General features: G+C 38.4%; 1 protein-coding gene and 1 long non-coding RNA gene across 2 annotated transcripts in view; both read left to right on the forward strand.

Annotated features, from left to right (window-relative positions):
- The window catches only part of LOC122654085 (ankyrin-2-like), a 64,484-nt gene that overhangs the window by 19,744 nt on the left and 26,778 nt on the right, over positions 1 to 17,962 (forward strand). The gene's annotated exons all lie outside the window — the stretch shown is intronic.
- Positions 4,496 to 4,821, forward strand: LOC122656879. Its single transcript, XR_006332185.1, has 2 exons — positions 4,496 to 4,672; positions 4,773 to 4,821. It is a non-coding gene; the product is annotated as an uncharacterized LOC122656879 (long non-coding RNA).

The following is a 17,962-nucleotide window of genomic DNA, read 5'->3' on the forward strand; positions in this document are numbered from 1 at the left end:
AACTCATATGGTTGAGAAGACTAGTTCAAGAACTGGGGTTTGACACTGAAGGCCCTATGAGACTCTACTGTGACAACAAGGCTGCCATCAGTATTGCCCACAATCCAGTACAATATGACAGAACCAAGCACATTAAAGTTGATCGACACTTCATCAATGAGAAGATAGACTCTAGCTGCATTTGTACTCCTTTTGTAAAGACTGGTGATCAACTGGCAGACATCTCCACCAAGGCACTTGCCTCTCTTCAGTTTGGTACTCTCCTATGCAAGATGGGAATGCATGACATTTATTCTCCAACTTGAGGGGGAGTGTTAGAGTTATTAGAATTTATGTCCTAGGGGTACTTTAGGAACTGAACCTTATTTAGTTCCCTTATTATGTAATTTCTTCTTATTCTTCTTTTTACTTTTTACTTTTTACCTCCCTAGGGAGGTTGGATGTAATATGTTAAGAGTTATTATTTGAGTAATATATGTGTGGAGAGAATAATCTCCAACACATCATTGACAACCGAAATAGTTTCTCTTCCTTCTCCTTGTCTCCTTCTTCTCTTCTCTTCCTCTTCCTACTCCAACTTCTCCTCTTCTTACCCACTTTCCTAACCTAAAATCTAACTGTCTACTATTTGGTATGCAAGCCTCTAAGACCTTTTGGTTGGATGCCCTCCTTGTCCTTGTTGCTGTATTTCTCATTAATCACATGCCCACTAAGCTCCTTGGGTCCAAATCCCCTTTGGAGATCTTGTCTCCTCAAGCCTCTGCCTTCTCTCTTCCTCCCAAATTATTTGGCTGTCTGTTATGTCCATGCCAACAAGTCTGCTCGAACTAAACTAGATCCCAAAGCTCTCAAATGCATTTTCCTTAGGTACTCCTCCTTTACCAAAGGCTATAAGTACCATCGCCCTTCTTCTCGCCGGCGGTTTCTCTCCAAAGATGTTACCTTCTGTGAATCTATCCCTTTCTTTGCTTCCCATCAGCTTCCTCTTCAGAGGGAGAATAGAGGGAGTGAAGAGGTAACTGATGTCACCCCTCCCTTACCTATTTCTCCATTTATGCTTGATATTGGGAAACACAAAGAGGCGGCTGTTGTTGATTCAGGTGTTGGCCCTGGTAATGAAAAGGAATTAGTTGTGTACCACAGAAAGGGAAAGAAAACCTGCCAAGAGTCCTCTTTGGATCCACATCCTTAGATTCACTCCCGTCAGTCAGGTAACACTCCTTCTCTTCCTTCTGACTTGGACCTTCACATTGTTATTCGGAATGGAAAAAGAGTTTGCACTATCCCATAGCCCAATTTGTTTCCTATGATGCTATTTCTCCTACAGATACTGCCTTCACTACTACCCTTTCCTCCATTTCCACCCCCAAAAATGTCACTGAGGCTATGTTTGATCCAAAATGGAAGCAAGCAATGTCTGAGGAAATGATGGCACTTGAGCAGAATTGTACTTGGAAATTGGTTGACCTTCCTAGGGGGAGGGAGAGTTCCAGTTGGATGCAGATGGGTTTATACAGTCAAGTATAGATCAAATGGTACTGTTGAGAGATATAAGGCAAGGTTAGTCCAAAGGATACAGTCAGGTGTATGGCATTGACTACCAAGAAACATTTGCCCCCTATGGCCAAACACAATTTGATAAGACTTCTCTTATCTTTGGAAACTAATAGGGATTGGCCATTCCTCTATGGTGACTTAGAAGAAAAAGTCATGCAAACTCCACCAGGCTTCAACTTCCCTTCAGCTGAAGAGAAAGTGTCTCTTAAAAAAGGCACTTTATGGTCTCAAACAATCTCCCAAGGCATGGTTTTAAAGGTTTAGACATGCCATTTTGAAGAATAGGTATTCTTAGAGCCAAGCTGACCACTCATTGTTTACCTGACAAGGTAAAGACACTATCACAACCCTCAATGTCTATGTGGATGATATTGTGGTGATTGGGAATTGCAAGGATGAAATATTGAGACTGCAGTCCTATTCATAGTTGTCAAGGCACCTAGGCGAACCAAGGCAATCGAGGGGGGTTAAAAACCAAGGCGTCGCCTAGGCGACCAACAAATAAAGGCGAGAGAAAGGCACCTAGACACCTTGACAACTATGGTCCTACCTGGCCCAACAGTTGGAGATTAAAGATTTTGGACCTTTGAAATATTTCTTAGGAATTGAAGTGTCAAGATCTAAGAAGGGATACAATCTGCTAGAGGAAGTTTGTGCTAGACTTACTGAAAGAGACAGGAATGTTGGGGTGCAAGCCAGCAAATTCTCCTATTGATTAAAACCATAAACTAGGAGAAGATTGTGAACCCTCCCTTGTTGATGCAGGGAAACACCAGAGACTTGTAAGGAAATTGATTTCTCTCCTTGACTTGCCCATATATCACCTATGCAGTTGGGGTGGTGAGTCAGTTTATACATGCCCCCAAGAGTGGGCACTTGGATGTTGTATACCAAATCCTCAGGTTCTTGGAGTCTTACCCAGGAAAAGGTCTCCTATATGCCAAATACAACCATTTGAGAGTTGAAGGCTATACTAATACTGATTGGGCGGGTTCAGTTTCAGATAAACGATCTATATCAAGCTATTGTGCATTTGTGGGTGGTAACTAGGTTACATGGAGGAGCAAAAAGCAACTTGTGGTGTCCAGATTTAGTGCAGAAGCTGAGTTTAGGGCTATGGCTCATTGAGTTTGTGAACTCCTATGGTTGAAGAGGCTAGTTCAAGAGTTGGGGTTCTATACTGAAGTGCCTATGAGACTTTATTGTGATAACAAGGCTGCTATAAGTATAGCCTCAAAGGGAAGATTGACTCCGGACACATATGTACTCCTTTTGTAAGAACTGGTGATCAATTAGCAGACATCTTCACCAAAGGTCCTATCCCTCATCAGTTCAGCATCCTTCTATGAAAGCTGGGAATGTATGATATTTATTCTCTAGCTTAAGGAGGAGGGTTAGAATTAAGGGTATTTTAGGCAAATTTCCATTATGTTGTAACTTGATGTAATGTGTTTCTTTCTTTTTCCATTTCCCCCCTTAGCTATATTATATTAGCATCAGGGGCAATTATGTAATTTGTTCTTCCACCAAACTCACTCTCCTCTCTTTCTTTGTCTTCTTCTTCTTCTCCCATCTTCTTCCTTCCTTCCTCTCAGCTTCATCTCCTAAATTCCAACTATGACCTGATAACAAAACAGCCTTTGAGGATATATCAGGGGAATTTGGAGTGAAACTCACAGGTCCTACACTATTCTGGGTGGCAACTTTTTTTCAAAATCCAAATCCGTTGGGTTTCCATGCAGGTTACACCATAAGATCTATCTCGTGCATTATTGGTTCATTGGTTGGTCTGTCATACTAGGGATACCCCCCACCCCCACCCAAAAAAAGAAGAAGAAAAAGAGGGGTTATAGAGCATCAGAAGTCATGATAATCTCGTTAGATTAAAACACCTACTTCCGTATCAATTCTACGATATTTCACATAAATGGCAATTGCTGCCGATGATAATTTTAACAAGATTAAGTTGAATACAATAATATGACAAACAGAAAGAGAATGTTCCATCTCTATGTATGACATACTTCAAACATCTCGTGCAGGTGAAGTTGAAGAAATGATCATGGAGGAAGACAGTTGCATTCAAGACCAAGGAACTGTATTTAGTGAAGTAAAGGAAAAGAAGGAAGGCCCTGAATTCAATGGTGAAGAGCAGAATCTGAAAACAAATGATACTGACAAGGCTACCAAGAATGAGATCATAAACAAAGAGGTCTAGTCAGAATAAAAGATGAAAAAAATGTCATCGTCCATTCCTTTCATTCCCTTTTTACACCTATGCATTAAGTTGAACCTTTATATGTCCTCTTTCACACAGGTGTCTTCAGAGCCCAAGATATCTGGTGTAGGTGACGACACTGAAAAAAACATTACAGAAGAAAGCATAGATATGGGCCATATGGCCCACTCTACAGAATCAATGAAAGAACCACTTAAAGAGAGCAGTCAGGAAGGCGAAATCATGAAGAAGCATGAAGAAGAGGTCAGCTGGGGAAAAAAATTTAAACTTGAATAATATTTCATTTTACCCTTCTTCAGTCTCTTTCCCTGAATTTCATTTTGTAAATTTCTCACTTTTTTTCTTTTCTTTCATTACTGCCCATTAAGTCCAATTTATCCAATATATAGGTACATAAAGGAACAGATACAGAGTGTGAGGTCCTTGAGAATTCCAGTACAGGAGAGAATACAGAGAGACAAAAAGTAACAGAAAACAGCGCTTCCAAGGCCTATTCTGCACCATCTATTCTACAAGAAACAGAAAGCTGTCAGAAAGATGAGGTAAACTAAATAAAAGACAGGAAGTTTGTTCAGAAACCTTTTTTTCCTAACCCTGGCCTTTTTCCTGACCGTAAAGTTATAGTATTCTTTCCTTCATATTTCCAATCTTGCATTTAATCTTCTTTCCCTTCTTGTTCATTTTATTAAATCAGAAGTTCCATTTGTTGTGCAGGTGACTGAGAGACTTGAGGCAACAGGTGTAGGAGGGGAAACAAAAAGAATCATCTCAAAGGAGTATGGTGTTGTTACAGACATCTGTATAACTGTTGTAGGAGCAATGGTTAAAGAGAGCTCTGAGGAAGATGAAAAAAAAGCAGAAAAACTCAAAGAAGAGGTTAAAGTGAGAACAGAACTTGTAGCTTAACATTTGAATTTACTATCCACATATATGTTCTGTTTATTAACTGCAAATCTGGATTTCTTCTATTCAACAGTTCACAGACTCTGAAGTGGGGATTTCAAAGAATATGGAAGATACAAAAACGAATACTGATGCTTCTGGTGTTACAGAAGCATTAAGGGAAGAAATTCTGCACAAAGAGCAGAGTCAGAAGTTTGCGGTGCATGAAGAACAAATCAAAGAGAAGGAAGGGAACATAAATTGGGATGATGAAGCGAGGGAACATAAAATGCCAAAAGATGAGGTATGTATATACATAATACAAAAATCAATACATACATACATACATACATATATATATATATATATAGATAGATAGATAGATAGATAGATAGATAGATAGATAGATAGAGAGAGAGAGAGAGAGAGAGAGAGAGAGAGAGAGAGAGAGAGAGAGAGACCAATATTTTCTTTTGATTCTCAGTCTTACTGATTAGAATCTATTATGCAGAATCTCGAAGCTGTTGATCAAAGTCAAGAGATAGAAACTATGGAAGTAGCGAGTCCGAACATGGAAGTGGACAGTTTACTTGTTGCCCATTCATTGGTCGAAGGAGTCATACAAAAAGCATGTGAGCAGCAAGAGAAATTCTCCAATCTTGAAGTGGATGAACAAGTTCACAAAGAAAATAGAAATGCTCAAGTAGATGATAACCACATTGAAGAAGAATTTAGAGCAAGAGGAAACATGGAGAGCACAATCATGGAGCAGGAAACTATAGATGGTGCACAAACAGTTGAAGTGATTTCACAAGTAAGTGAAATGGAAGTTGAGAAAACTGTCAAGATTTGCGAACTGGACTCAAGAGAGAAATCAACAGAAACTTGTTCCAGTCAGAAAATAGAAGAGCAGACCGAAAACAATGAAGAAGCTTCTGAAATAGTAATGGTTAAAACAGTGTCAGAAGGTGAGTACATGAAAATTCAAATTCCCTTCCCTTTCATCTCATTCAGTCATGCTACAATAGGGAAACTAGAAACAGAGATCAAAAGTAGGCATCTAAACTAAATAATTAAGACAAAGGAGCATAAGCATGTATCTGCGACTTGGAAATGATATTGACCTCCTAGAAGTATGGGTAAGATAAACATACCAAGCTCTATTTTCTCCATTTGAATGTGCAGGCTATGTATATTTTGATTGTTCTCAGCCTCGGCCCTTCACTTCTGAACATTCTTTTCATTTTGTCTTGATAATATCATCCCCATTTCCCAGTAAAAAAATATCCTAGCACCAAAGGTTCCAAATTTGTTTAGTTCCAGTTTAATTTTCAAACTCAAAATCTCAAAAAATTCAATTGAAACCAAGTACTTCTATGCATAAAACACATCTTGGGACAAAATATGGGATTTCCCACTATTTTTTCATGCTTTCTGAAACCCACAATTTCAAGATTAGCCCTTCTCCATTGCTTGACGGGAAACCCAACGAATTTTTTGAAGTTCCAAGTCTCATATCAAGTTAGATGCCTGTTCTAACACCTCAGAGCCTTCACAATGAATAAATACAGATCCGAAAAGCCAGGCCAAACACAACTTGGAGGGTATAATTACATAAGGTTTCCCTACGAGTATGTGTTTTCTCTTCCTTTCTTATGGTCTATTTAGTTCCTTCTTAATCAATACCTTTCTTCCATGCACATTAGCTCAATAGTTCTGTATGTTTTAGCATCAGAATACACTAATTTTCTTGAAATTAATTCCCCATTTTAGGTTTTTATCTTACTCTGTACTGCTTCATAATTTACCTATACATTAGACAATTCAATACGAGCCATTCAGGAAGCATTGTGTCAGAATATGTAGATTTAATCTTTTGACTTATCCCAATGTTTCAACTCACCAAAAGTTTTATATTTATGAAGAAACATATAGAACCGTACATGTACCAGGTATATACATTTGCATGTTCTCTCCTTCCGTGGTAATGAATCATTATTAACACTCCCCTCCCCCCCCCCCCCCCCCCCCCCCCCTTCACCCAAAAAAAAAAAAAAAAAATTTGTTTTTGGAGCTGAACCATGCATTGCCTTCATGCTTGCCAGTCCTTCTGTATACTTTTATTTAGATTTTACTTTCTTTAGTTTTCTGCTATTTTCTGCAACTATGATAGAAAAACCAGATTGACAGTGGATTAAATCAATAAATTCACCCACTCCTTCGGTTTAATATTCTGCTCATGCATCACATAACATGACCTTCTTGGTTTTATATTATACAATAACAACAACAAACTCAGCCTTATCCCAACTTAAGGGAGTCAGCTAAATGGCTCCAATCAAAACAAAAAGAAAGGAAAACTGAGGTCTAAACAAAAAGGGGAAATAAAGAGATGGGAAACGAGGGATGGGGAAAGAGAAGAGAGCTGAATTTTGGAAATGATAAATGATACATGAAAAATAAAAAGAAAAAAGAAGGGTGAAAGTAACGGGAAAACGGCACAGCCCAGCAGGTCTGGAGAATCTCAGCTAAATGGGGTCTGCTACATGGATCCTTGCCCTCCAACAGGCTCTATCCGAGGTCATACTTGGTACAAGACCTAGACTATGCATATCCTTCCTTACAACTTCTCCTATGGTCATTTTAGGCCTGCCCTAGCTCTTTTTGCTCCTTCAATCATGATCATATAACTCCTCCTTACTGGGACATCCCTAGGCCTTTGTTGAACATGACCATACCACCTCAAAGGACTCTCTTGGAGTTTGTCATTGATCGGGGCAACTCCCAAGTCGACTCTAATATGTTCGTTCCGTGCCTAGTTTTTCCGCACATCCATCTTAACATCCTCATCTCTGCTACACATAGCTTCTCAATATGACACTTCTTAACTGCCCAACATTCTGCCCCATACATCATAGCCGGTCGTACAACAGTTCTATAGAACTTTCTTTTGAGCGTCGGTCACACAACACTCTAGACGCACCTCTCCACTTCAACCATCCCACTTTAATTCTCTGTGAAACATCATCCTCTATGTCACCTTCCTGATTTACGATTGACCTCAGATGTCTAAAATAATCACTTTGCGGAATCTCTCTATCCTCAATCCATACCATGCCAATAGCCATCAAAGTGTGACTAAAATTACACATCATATACTCTGTCTTCATGGTTTTATATTGTTCTGGTTAAATGCTACGTAGCTATTAACTCACTTTTATCTGCTTTTTTTTTTTTTTGGTCATTTTCTTATTGGTCAAATCTATTCCATAGATTCTTTTTATGCGTAATTCAATTTCTTGTTGTGAGGTTGTGTGCACATGTTTGTGAATAGAGGTTAGTCTAAAGCAGGAAGTTAGGTGCCTAACACCTTCTACCATATAACCAGATAACAAAACAGCCTTCGAGGATATATCAGGGGAATTTGGAGTTAAACTCACAGGCCCTACACTATTCTGGGTGGCAACTTTTTATCAAAATCCAAATCCATTGGGTTTCCATGCAGGTTACACCAGAAGATCTATCTCGTGCATTATTGGTTCATTGGTTGGTCTGTCATGGTAGGGACACCCCCCACCCCCACCCAAAAAAAAAAGAAGAAGAAAAAGAGGGGCCATAGAGCATCAGAAGTCATGATAATCTCGTTAGATTAAAACACCTGCTTACGTATCAATTCTATGATATTTCACATAAATGGCAATTGCTGCCGATGATAATTTTTACAAGATTAAGTCGAATACGATAATATGACAAACAGAAAGAGAATGTTCCATCTCTATGTATGACATACTTCAAACATCTCGTGCAGGTGAAGTTGAAGAAATGATCATGGAGGAAGAAAGTTGCATTCGAGACCAAGGAACTGTATTTAGTGAAGTAGAGGAAAAGAAGGAAGGCCCTGAATTCAATGGTGAAGAGCAGAATTTGAAAACAAATGATACTGACAAGGCTACCAAGAATGAGATCACAAACAAAGAGGTCTAGTCAGAATAAAAGATGAAAAAAATGTTATCTTCCATTCCTTTCAATCCTTTTTTACAACCTATGCATTAAGTTGAACCTTTATATGTCCTCTTTCATACAGGTGTCTTCAGAGCCCAAGAAATCTGGTGTAGGTGACGACACTGAAAAAAACATTATAGAAGAAAGCATAGATATGGCCCACTCTACAGAATCAATGAAAGAACCACTTAAAGAGAGCAGTCAGGAAGGCGAAATCATGAAGAAGCATGAAGAAGAGGTCAGCTGGAGATTAAAATTTAAACTTGAATAATTTTTCATTTTACCCTTCTTCAGTCTCTTTCCCTGAATTTCATTTTGTAAATTTCTCACTTTTTTTCTTTTCTTTCATTACTGCCCATTAAGTCCAATTTATCCAATATATAGGTACATAAAGGAACAGATACAGAGTGTGAGGTCCTTGAGAATTTCAGTACAGGTGAGAATACAGAGAAACAAAAAGTAATAGAAAACAGCGCTTCCAAGGCCCATTCTGCACCATCTATTCTACAAGAAACAGAAAGCTGTCAGAAAGATGAGGTAAACTAAATAAAAGACAGGAAGTTTGTTCAGAAACCTTTTTTGCCTAACCCTGGCCTTTTTCCTGACTGTAAATTTATAGTATACTTTCCTTCATATTTCCATTCTTGCATTTAATCTTCTTTCCCTTCTTGTTCATTTTATTTAAGCAGAAGTTCCATTTGTTGTGCAGGTGATTGAGAGACTTGAGGCAACAGGTGTAGGAGGGGAAACAAAAAGAATCATCTCAAAGGAGTATGGTGTTGTTACAGACATCTGTATAGCTGTTGTAGGAGCAATGGTTGAAGAGAGCTCTGAGGAAGATGAAAAAGAAGCAGAAAAACTCAAAGAAGAGGTTAAAGTGAGAACAGAACTTGTAGCTTAACATTTGAACTTACTATCCACATATATGTTCTGTTTATTAACTGCAAATCTGGATTTCTTCTATTCAACAGTTCACAGACTCTGAAGTGGGGAATTCAAAGAATATGGAAGATAAAAAAACGAATACTGATGCTTCTGGTGTTACAGAAGCATTAAGGGAAGAAATTCTGCAGAAAGAGCAGAGTCAGCAGTTTGCGGTGCATGAAGAACAAATCAAAGAGAAGGACCTCATGGAAGCCATGAACAATAACAAAAGTTTTGAAGCTGCATCTGCCAGAACTTTGCAGGAAGTTGCACAAGAAGAGGAGCAACAGGTAGATGGTTTAAATCTTCCTTCGGAGGAGAAGAGTACAATAACAACTGAAACAAGTTGGACAAGTTTACAGCATGTAGATGTGAAAGGAGTGAATCTCGAGGAGACCCCCAACCCAAGTGACAGTGGCACTCTGAAGAAAACAGAGATTCTTGGTGAAGAAGTTGACACTATGGATAATATGGCTTCAAACAAAGAACTTTCCCATGATGTTAAACACGTGACAGGACTGAATCACTCTCAGGAGGATGAGACAGAGGGCAAGAAGTCGAGTGAGGAACCTGACATAGAGATTGAAGAACATGTCCATGAAACAAGCAGGGAAACAACAGATCAAAATCAAGAGGATCTTCCTTTTACACCTGATTCGATTGGAGAAAGCATGAAAATAGATGTCACAGACATCATACAGATTTGTATCAAAGATGCAGGGACAGATGATACACCAACGAGACAGTACGTAGAAGAAAGTGGCTTTAAAGGAGTGACATTGAAGGGGCAAGAGAAGACCTCCATTACAAGGGGTGTGGAGACAGGTCCAACTATAGTTAACCGAACTGAAAAGACAGGAGAAAACAAACAAGAGGGAGAAGAAAACCCAGGAGATAACAATACAGACTCTGATTCAAAGGAAAGGGAGAGTTCAAAGATCCAAAACAGCGAAGATATCATAAACAACAATGAGGGTACAAATGAAATGTTTCATATCCCACTGACTAAATTCACAATAGAAGACACATGCTTGGAAAAATCTGAGCAGGAAAGTGGGAATAATGAACAATCAAGTCAAGAAACAGTTGATCCAAATGAAATGCTGAAAGGTGAAAATGAAAACCCAGATAACGAGGTGGAAATCCCTCTAGTCACAGAAGAAACAAGATCAGACAAATCTCAACAGGAAGCTGGGAAACTTGAAGAGACCTCCAGCAGTGAGTTGGAAGAGAAAATCCGAGAAACAATTGATTCAAATGAAAAGCCCTTTGAATATGAACTCACTGATACTGAAGATCTGGAAAGCCCTGTAGTCACACCGGCAACAGAAGACTCAGTCTTTCAACAAGATGGGCCTGACAAAATTGAAGAAGCTTCTGAGACTGAGTCAGTAAATATTGAGAAGGCTAAATGTAATGAAGCAGAACCTCAGGATAAAATCCTTGAGACAGCTGAAAGCAGCATAAGTGAGAAGGCAAAGAATGATGAGAACCTTGAAACAAAACTTGATGCCTCCTCCATTAAGGACGAGGAAGGTAGTATACAAAGGGAGAGTGAGGAGCTGGTTTTAACACTGAAAAATGCTTCAATCGAGGAAAATGTTGATAAAAAAGGATCTTCTGTCAGAGATACAAGAGACAAAGTTGAGGTTACTGAAATAATTGAGGCTGAAGAGACTTGCAGATGGAATATCTCAAAAGACATGGAAGCTTCAGTACAAAGCTTGCAGACAGATGAAACAGAAGAGGAGAAACTTGAAATGGTGTCTGAGATAGTCCAACAAGCTGCTTCAAATGCAGAGGCTGAAAGAAGTACCAGCGACAAAGAGGAGGAATCCATTAAGCGAGAAAACTTCAACGAAGAAAGGAAGGAAGGGAACATAAATTGGGATGATGAAGCGAGGGAACATAAAATGCCAAAATATGAGGTATGTATATACATAATACAAAAATCAATACATACATACATACATATATATATATATATATATATATATATATATATATATATATATATATATATATATATATATATATATATACAGATAGATAGATAGATAGATAGATAGAGAGAGAGAGAGAGAGAGAGAGAGAGAGACCAATATTTTCTTTTGATACTCAGTCTTACTGATTAGAATCTATTATGCAGAATCTCGAGGCTGTTGATCAAAGTCAAGAGATAGAAACTATGGAAGTAGTGAGTATAAACATGGAAGTGGACAGTTTACTTGTTGCCCATTCATTGGTCGAAGGAGTCATACAAAAAGCAAGTGAGCAGCAAGAGAAATTCTCCAACCTTGAAGTGGATGACCAAGTTCACGAAGAAAGTAGAAATGCTCCGGTAGATGATAACCACATTGAAGAAGAACTTAGAGCAAGAGGAAACATGGAGAGCACAATCATGGAGCAGGAAACTGTAGATGGTGCACAAACATTTGAAGTTGAGAAAACTGTCAAGATTTGCGAACTGGACTCAAGAGAGAAATCAACAGAAACTTGTTCCAGTCAGAAAATAGAAGAGCAGACCGAAAACAATGAAGAAGCTTCTGAAATAGTAATGGTTAAAACAGTGTCAGAAGGTGAGTACATGAAAATTCAAATTCTCTTCCCTTTCATCTCATTCAGTCATGCTACAATAGGGAAACTAGAAACAGAGATCAAAAGTAGGCATCTGAAAACTAAATAATTAAGACAAATGAGCATAAGCATGTATCTGCGACTTGGAAATGATATTGACCTCCTAGAAGTATGGGTAAGACAACGTACCAAGCTCTATTTTCTCCATTTGAATGTGCAGGCTATGTATATTTTGATTGTTCTCAGCCTCGGCCCTTCACTTCTGAACATTCTTTTCATTTTGTCTTGATAATACCATCCCCATTTCCCAGTAAAAAAATATCCTAGCACCAAAATTTCCCAAATTTGTTTAGTTCCAGTTTAATTTTCAAACTCAAAATCTCAAAAAATTCAATTGAAACCATGTACTTCTATGCATAAACACATCTTGGGACAAAATATGGGATTTCCCACCATTTTTTCATGCTTTCTGAAACCCACAATTTCAGCCTTTGAAAGATAAGCCCTTCTCCATTGCTTGACGGGAAACCCAACGAACTTTTTGAAGTTCCAAGTCTCATATCAAGTTAGATGCCTGTTCTAACACCTCAGAGACTTCACAATGAATAAATACAGATCCGAAAAGCCAGGACAAACACAACTTGGAGGGTATAATTACATAAGGTTTCCCTACGAGTATGTGTTTTCTCTTCCTTTCTTATGGTCTATTTAGTTCCTTCTTAATCAATACCTTTCTTCCATGCACATCAGCTCAATAGTTCTGTATGTTTTAGAATCAGAATACACTAGTTTTCTTGAAATTAATTCCCCATTTTAGGTTTTTATCCTACTCTGTACTGCTTCATAATTTACCTATACATTAGACAATTCAATACGAGCCATTCATGAAGCATTGTGTCAGAAATATGTAGATTTCATCTTTTGACTTATCCCAATGTTTCAACTCATTTTCCAGCCAAAAGTTTTATATTTGTGAAGAAACATATAGAACTGTACATGTACCAGGTATATACATTTGCTTGTTCTCTCCTTCCGTTGTAATGCATCTTTATTAACACATCCCCTCCCCCCCCCCCCCTCCAAAAAAAAAACAAAAAAAAAAATTTGTTTTTGTAACTGAACCATGCATTGCCTTCATGCTAGCCAGTCCTTCTGTATACTTTTATTTAGATTTTACTTTCTTTAGTTTTCCGCTATTTTCTGCAACTATGATAGAAAAACCAGATTGACAATGGATTAAATCAATAAATTCACCCACTCCTTCGGTTTAATATTCTGCTCATGAATCACATAACATGACCTTCTTGGTTTTATATTACAACAATAACAACAACAAACTCAGCCTTATCCCAACTTAATGGAGTCGGCTACATGGCTCCAATCAAAACAAAAAGTAAGGAAAACTGAGGTCTAAACAAAAAGGGGAAATAAAGAGATGGGAAACGAGGGATGGGGAAAGAGAAGAGAGCTGAATTTTGGAAATGACAAATGATAGATGAAAAATAAAAAGAAAAAAGAAGGGTGAAAGTAACAGGAAAGCGGCACAGCCCAGCAGGTCAGGAGAATCTCAGCTAAATGGGGTCTACTACATGGATCCCTGCCCTCCAACAGGCTCTATCCGAGGTCATACTTAGTACAAGACCTAGACTATGCATATCCTTCCTTACAACTTCTCCTATGGTCATTTTAGGCCTGCCCCTAGCTCTTTTTGCTCCTTCAATCATGATCATATAACTCCTCTGTTAGAGATATAGGCCAGAATACCGTAGGGGTATTCTGGTCCTTTCCTCCTTTTTGTTTTATTCTTATGTTAATTATTCCCTTTCCTTTGTCTATACTTATGTCGGCTATATAGGGGCATAAGTGTCTATGTAATTCTGATTTATTAATATAAATACAGGGCTTAGGGAATCATATTGATTCACTTAAGCATTAAACCATTCTATTTCTTAACATCCTCCTTACTGGGGCATCACTAGGCCTCTATTGAACATGACGATAACACCTCAAACGACTCTCTTGGAGTTTGTCATTGATCGGGGCAACTCCCAAGTCGGCTCTAATATGTTCGTTCCGTACCTAATTTTTCCGTACATCCATCTTAACATCCTCATCTCTGCTACACATAGCTTCTCAATATAACACTTCTTAACTGCCCAACATTCTGCCCCATACATCATAGCCGGTTGTACAACAGTTCTATAGAACTTTCCTTTAAGCTTTAAAAGAATGTGTCGGTCACACAACACTCTAGACACACCTCTGCACTTCAACCATCCCACTTTAATTCTCTATGAAACATCATCCTCTATGTCACCTTCCTTATTTATGATTGACCTCAGATATCTAAAATAATCACTTTGTGGAATCTCTTTGTCCTCAATCCATACCATGCCAATATCCATCAAAGTGTGACTAAAATTGCACATCATATACTCTGTCTTCATGGTTTTATATTGTTCTGGTTAAATGCTAAGTAGTTGTTAACTCACTTTTATCTGCTTTTTTTTTTTTTTGTAAATTTCTGATTGGTCAAATCTATTCCATAGATTCTTTTTATGCGTAATTCAATTTCTTGTTGAGAGGTTGTGTGCACATGTTTGTGAATAGAGGTTAGTTTAAAGCAGGAAGTTAGGTGCCTAACACCTTCTACCATATAACCATATAACAAAACAGCCTTTGAGGATATATCAGGGGAATTTGGAGTTAAACTCACAGGCCCTACACTATTCTGGGTGGCAACTTTTTATCAAAATCCAAATCCGTTGGGTTTCCATGCAGGTTACACCAGAAGATCTATCTCGTACATTATTGGTTCATTGGTTGGTCTGTCATGGTAGGGACACCCCCCACCCCCACCCCAAAAAAAAGAAGAAGAAAAAGAGGGGCCATAGAGCATCAGAAGTCATGATAATCTCGTTAGATTAAAACACCTGCATACGTATCAATTCTATGATATTTCACATAAATGGCAATTGCTGCCTATGATAATTGTAACAAGATTAAGTCGAATACGATAATATAACAAACAGAAAGAGAATGTTTCATCTCTATGTATGACATACTTCAAACATCTCGTGCAGGTGAAGTTGAAGAAATGATCATGGAGGAAGACAGTTGCATTCAAGACCAAGGAACTACATTTAGTGAAGTAGAGGAAAAGAAGGAAGGCCCTGAATTCAATGGTGAAGAGCAGAATTTGAAAGCAAATGATACTGACAAGGCTACCAAGAATGAGATCATAAACAAAGAGGTCTAGTCAGAATAACAGATGAAAAAAATGTCATCTTCCATTCTTTTCATTCCCTTTTTACACCTGCATTAAGTTGAACTTTATATGTCCTCTTTCATACAGGTGTCTTCAGAGCCCAAGATATCTGGTGTAGGTGACGACACTGAAAAAAACATTACAGAAGAAAGCATAGATATGACCCACTCTACAGAATCAATGAAAGAACCACTTAAAGAGAGCAGTCAGGAAGGCAAAATCATGAAGAAGCATGAAGAAGAGGTCAGCTGGAGATTAAAATTTAAACTTGAATAATTTTTCATTTTACCCTTCTTCAGTCTCTTTCCCTGAATTTCATTTTGTAAATTTCTCACTTTTTTCTTTTCTTTCATTACTGTCCATTAAGTCCAATTTATCCAATATATAGGTACATAAAGGAACAGATACAGAGTGTGAGGTCCTAGAGAATTCCAGTACAGGTGAGAATACAGAGAGACAAAAAGTAATAGAAAACAGCGCTTCCAAGGCCCATTCTGCACCATCTATTCTACAAGAAACAGAAAGCTGTCAGAAAGATGAGGTAAACTAAATAAAAAGACAGGAAGCTTGGTCAGAAACCTTTTTTGCCTAACCCTGGCTTTTTTCCGGACTGTAAATTTATAGTATTCTTTCCTTCATATTTCCAATCCTGCATTTAATCATCTTTCCTTTCTTGTTCACTTTATTTAAGCTGAAGTTCCAATTGTTGTGCAGGTGTTAGAGAGACTTGAAGCAACAGGTGTAGGAGGGGAAACAGAAAGAATCATCTCAGAGGCGTATGGTGTTGTTACAGACATCTGTATAACTGTTGTAGGAGCAATGGTTAAAGAGAGCCCTGAGGAAGATGAAAAAGAAACAGAAAAACTCGAAGAAGAGGTTAAAGTGAGAACAGAACTTGTAGCTTAACATCTGAATTTACTATCCACATATATGTTCTGTTTATTAACTGCAAATCTAGATTTCTTCTATTCAACAGTTCACAGACTCTGAAGTAGGGATTTCAAAGAATATGGAAGATACAGACACGAATACTGATGCTTCTGGTGTTAGAGAAGCATTAAGGGAAGAAATTCTGCAGAAAGAGCAGAGTCAGAAGATTGCAGTGCATGAAGAACAAATCAAAGAGAAGGACCTCATGGAAGCCATGAACAATAACAAAAGTTTTGAAGCTGCATCTGCCAGAACTTTGCAGGAAGTTGCACAAGAAGAGGAGCAACAGGCAGACGGTTTAAATCTTCCTTCTGAGGAGAAGAGTACAATAACAACTGAAACAAGTTGGACAAGTTTACAGCATGTAGATGTGAAAGGAGTGAATCTCGAGGAGACCCCCAACCCAAGTGACAGTGGCACTCTGAAGAAAACAGAGATTCTTGGTGAAGAAGTTGACACTATGGATAATATGGCTTCAAACAAAGAACTTTCCCATGATGTTGAACACGTGACAGGACTGAATCACTCTCAGGAGGATGAGACAGAGGGCAAGAAGTCGAGTGAGGAACCTGAAATAGAGATTGAAGAACATGTCCATGAAACAAGCAGGGAAACAACAGATCAAAATCAAGAGGATCTTCCTTTTACACCTGATTCGATTGGAGAAAGCATGAAAATAGATGTCACAGACATCATACAGGTTTGTATCAAAGATGCAAGCACAGATGATACACCAACGAGACAGTACGTAGAAGAAAGTGGCTCTAAAGGAGTGACATTGAAGGGGCAAGAGAAGACCTCCATTACAAGGGGTGCGGAGACAGGTCCAACTATAGTTAACCGAACTGAAAAGACAGGAGAAAACAAACACGAGGCAGAAGAAAACCCTGGAGATAACAATACAGACTCTGATTCAAAGGAAAGGGAGAGTTCAAAGATTCAAAATGGCGAAGATATCATAAACAACAATGAGGGTACAAATGAAATGTTTCATATCCCACCGACTAAATTCACAACAGAAGACACATGCTTGGAAAAATCTGAGCAGGAAAGTGGGAATAATGAACAATCAAGTCAAGAAACAGTTGATCCAAATGAAATGCTGAATGGTGAAAATGAAAACCCAGATGATGAGGTGGAAATCCCTCTAGTCACAGAAGAAACAAGATCAGACAAATCTCAACAGGAAGCTGGGAAACTTGAAGAGACCTCCAGCAGTGAATTGGAAGAGAAAAGCCGAGAAACAACTGATTCAAATGAAAAGCCCTTTGAATATGAACTCTCTGATACTGAAGATCTGGAAAGCCCTCTAGTCACACCGGCAACAGAAGATTCAATCTTTCAACAAGATGGGCCTGACAAAATTGAAGAAGCTTCTGAGACTGAGTCAGTAAATATTGAGAAGGATAAATGTAATGAAGCAGAACCTCAGGATAAAATCCTTGAGACAGCTGAAAGCAGCATAAGCGAGAAGGCAAAGGATGATGACAACCTTGAAACAAAGCTTGATGCCTCCTCCATTAAGGACGAGGAAGGTAGTATACAAAGGGAGAGTGAGGAGCTGGTTTTGACACTGAAAAATG

The sequence above is a fragment of the Telopea speciosissima genome, chromosome 3 (genome assembly GCF_018873765.1).
Source record: "Telopea speciosissima isolate NSW1024214 ecotype Mountain lineage chromosome 3, Tspe_v1, whole genome shotgun sequence".
Classification (NCBI taxonomy): Eukaryota; Viridiplantae; Streptophyta; class Magnoliopsida; order Proteales; family Proteaceae; genus Telopea; species Telopea speciosissima.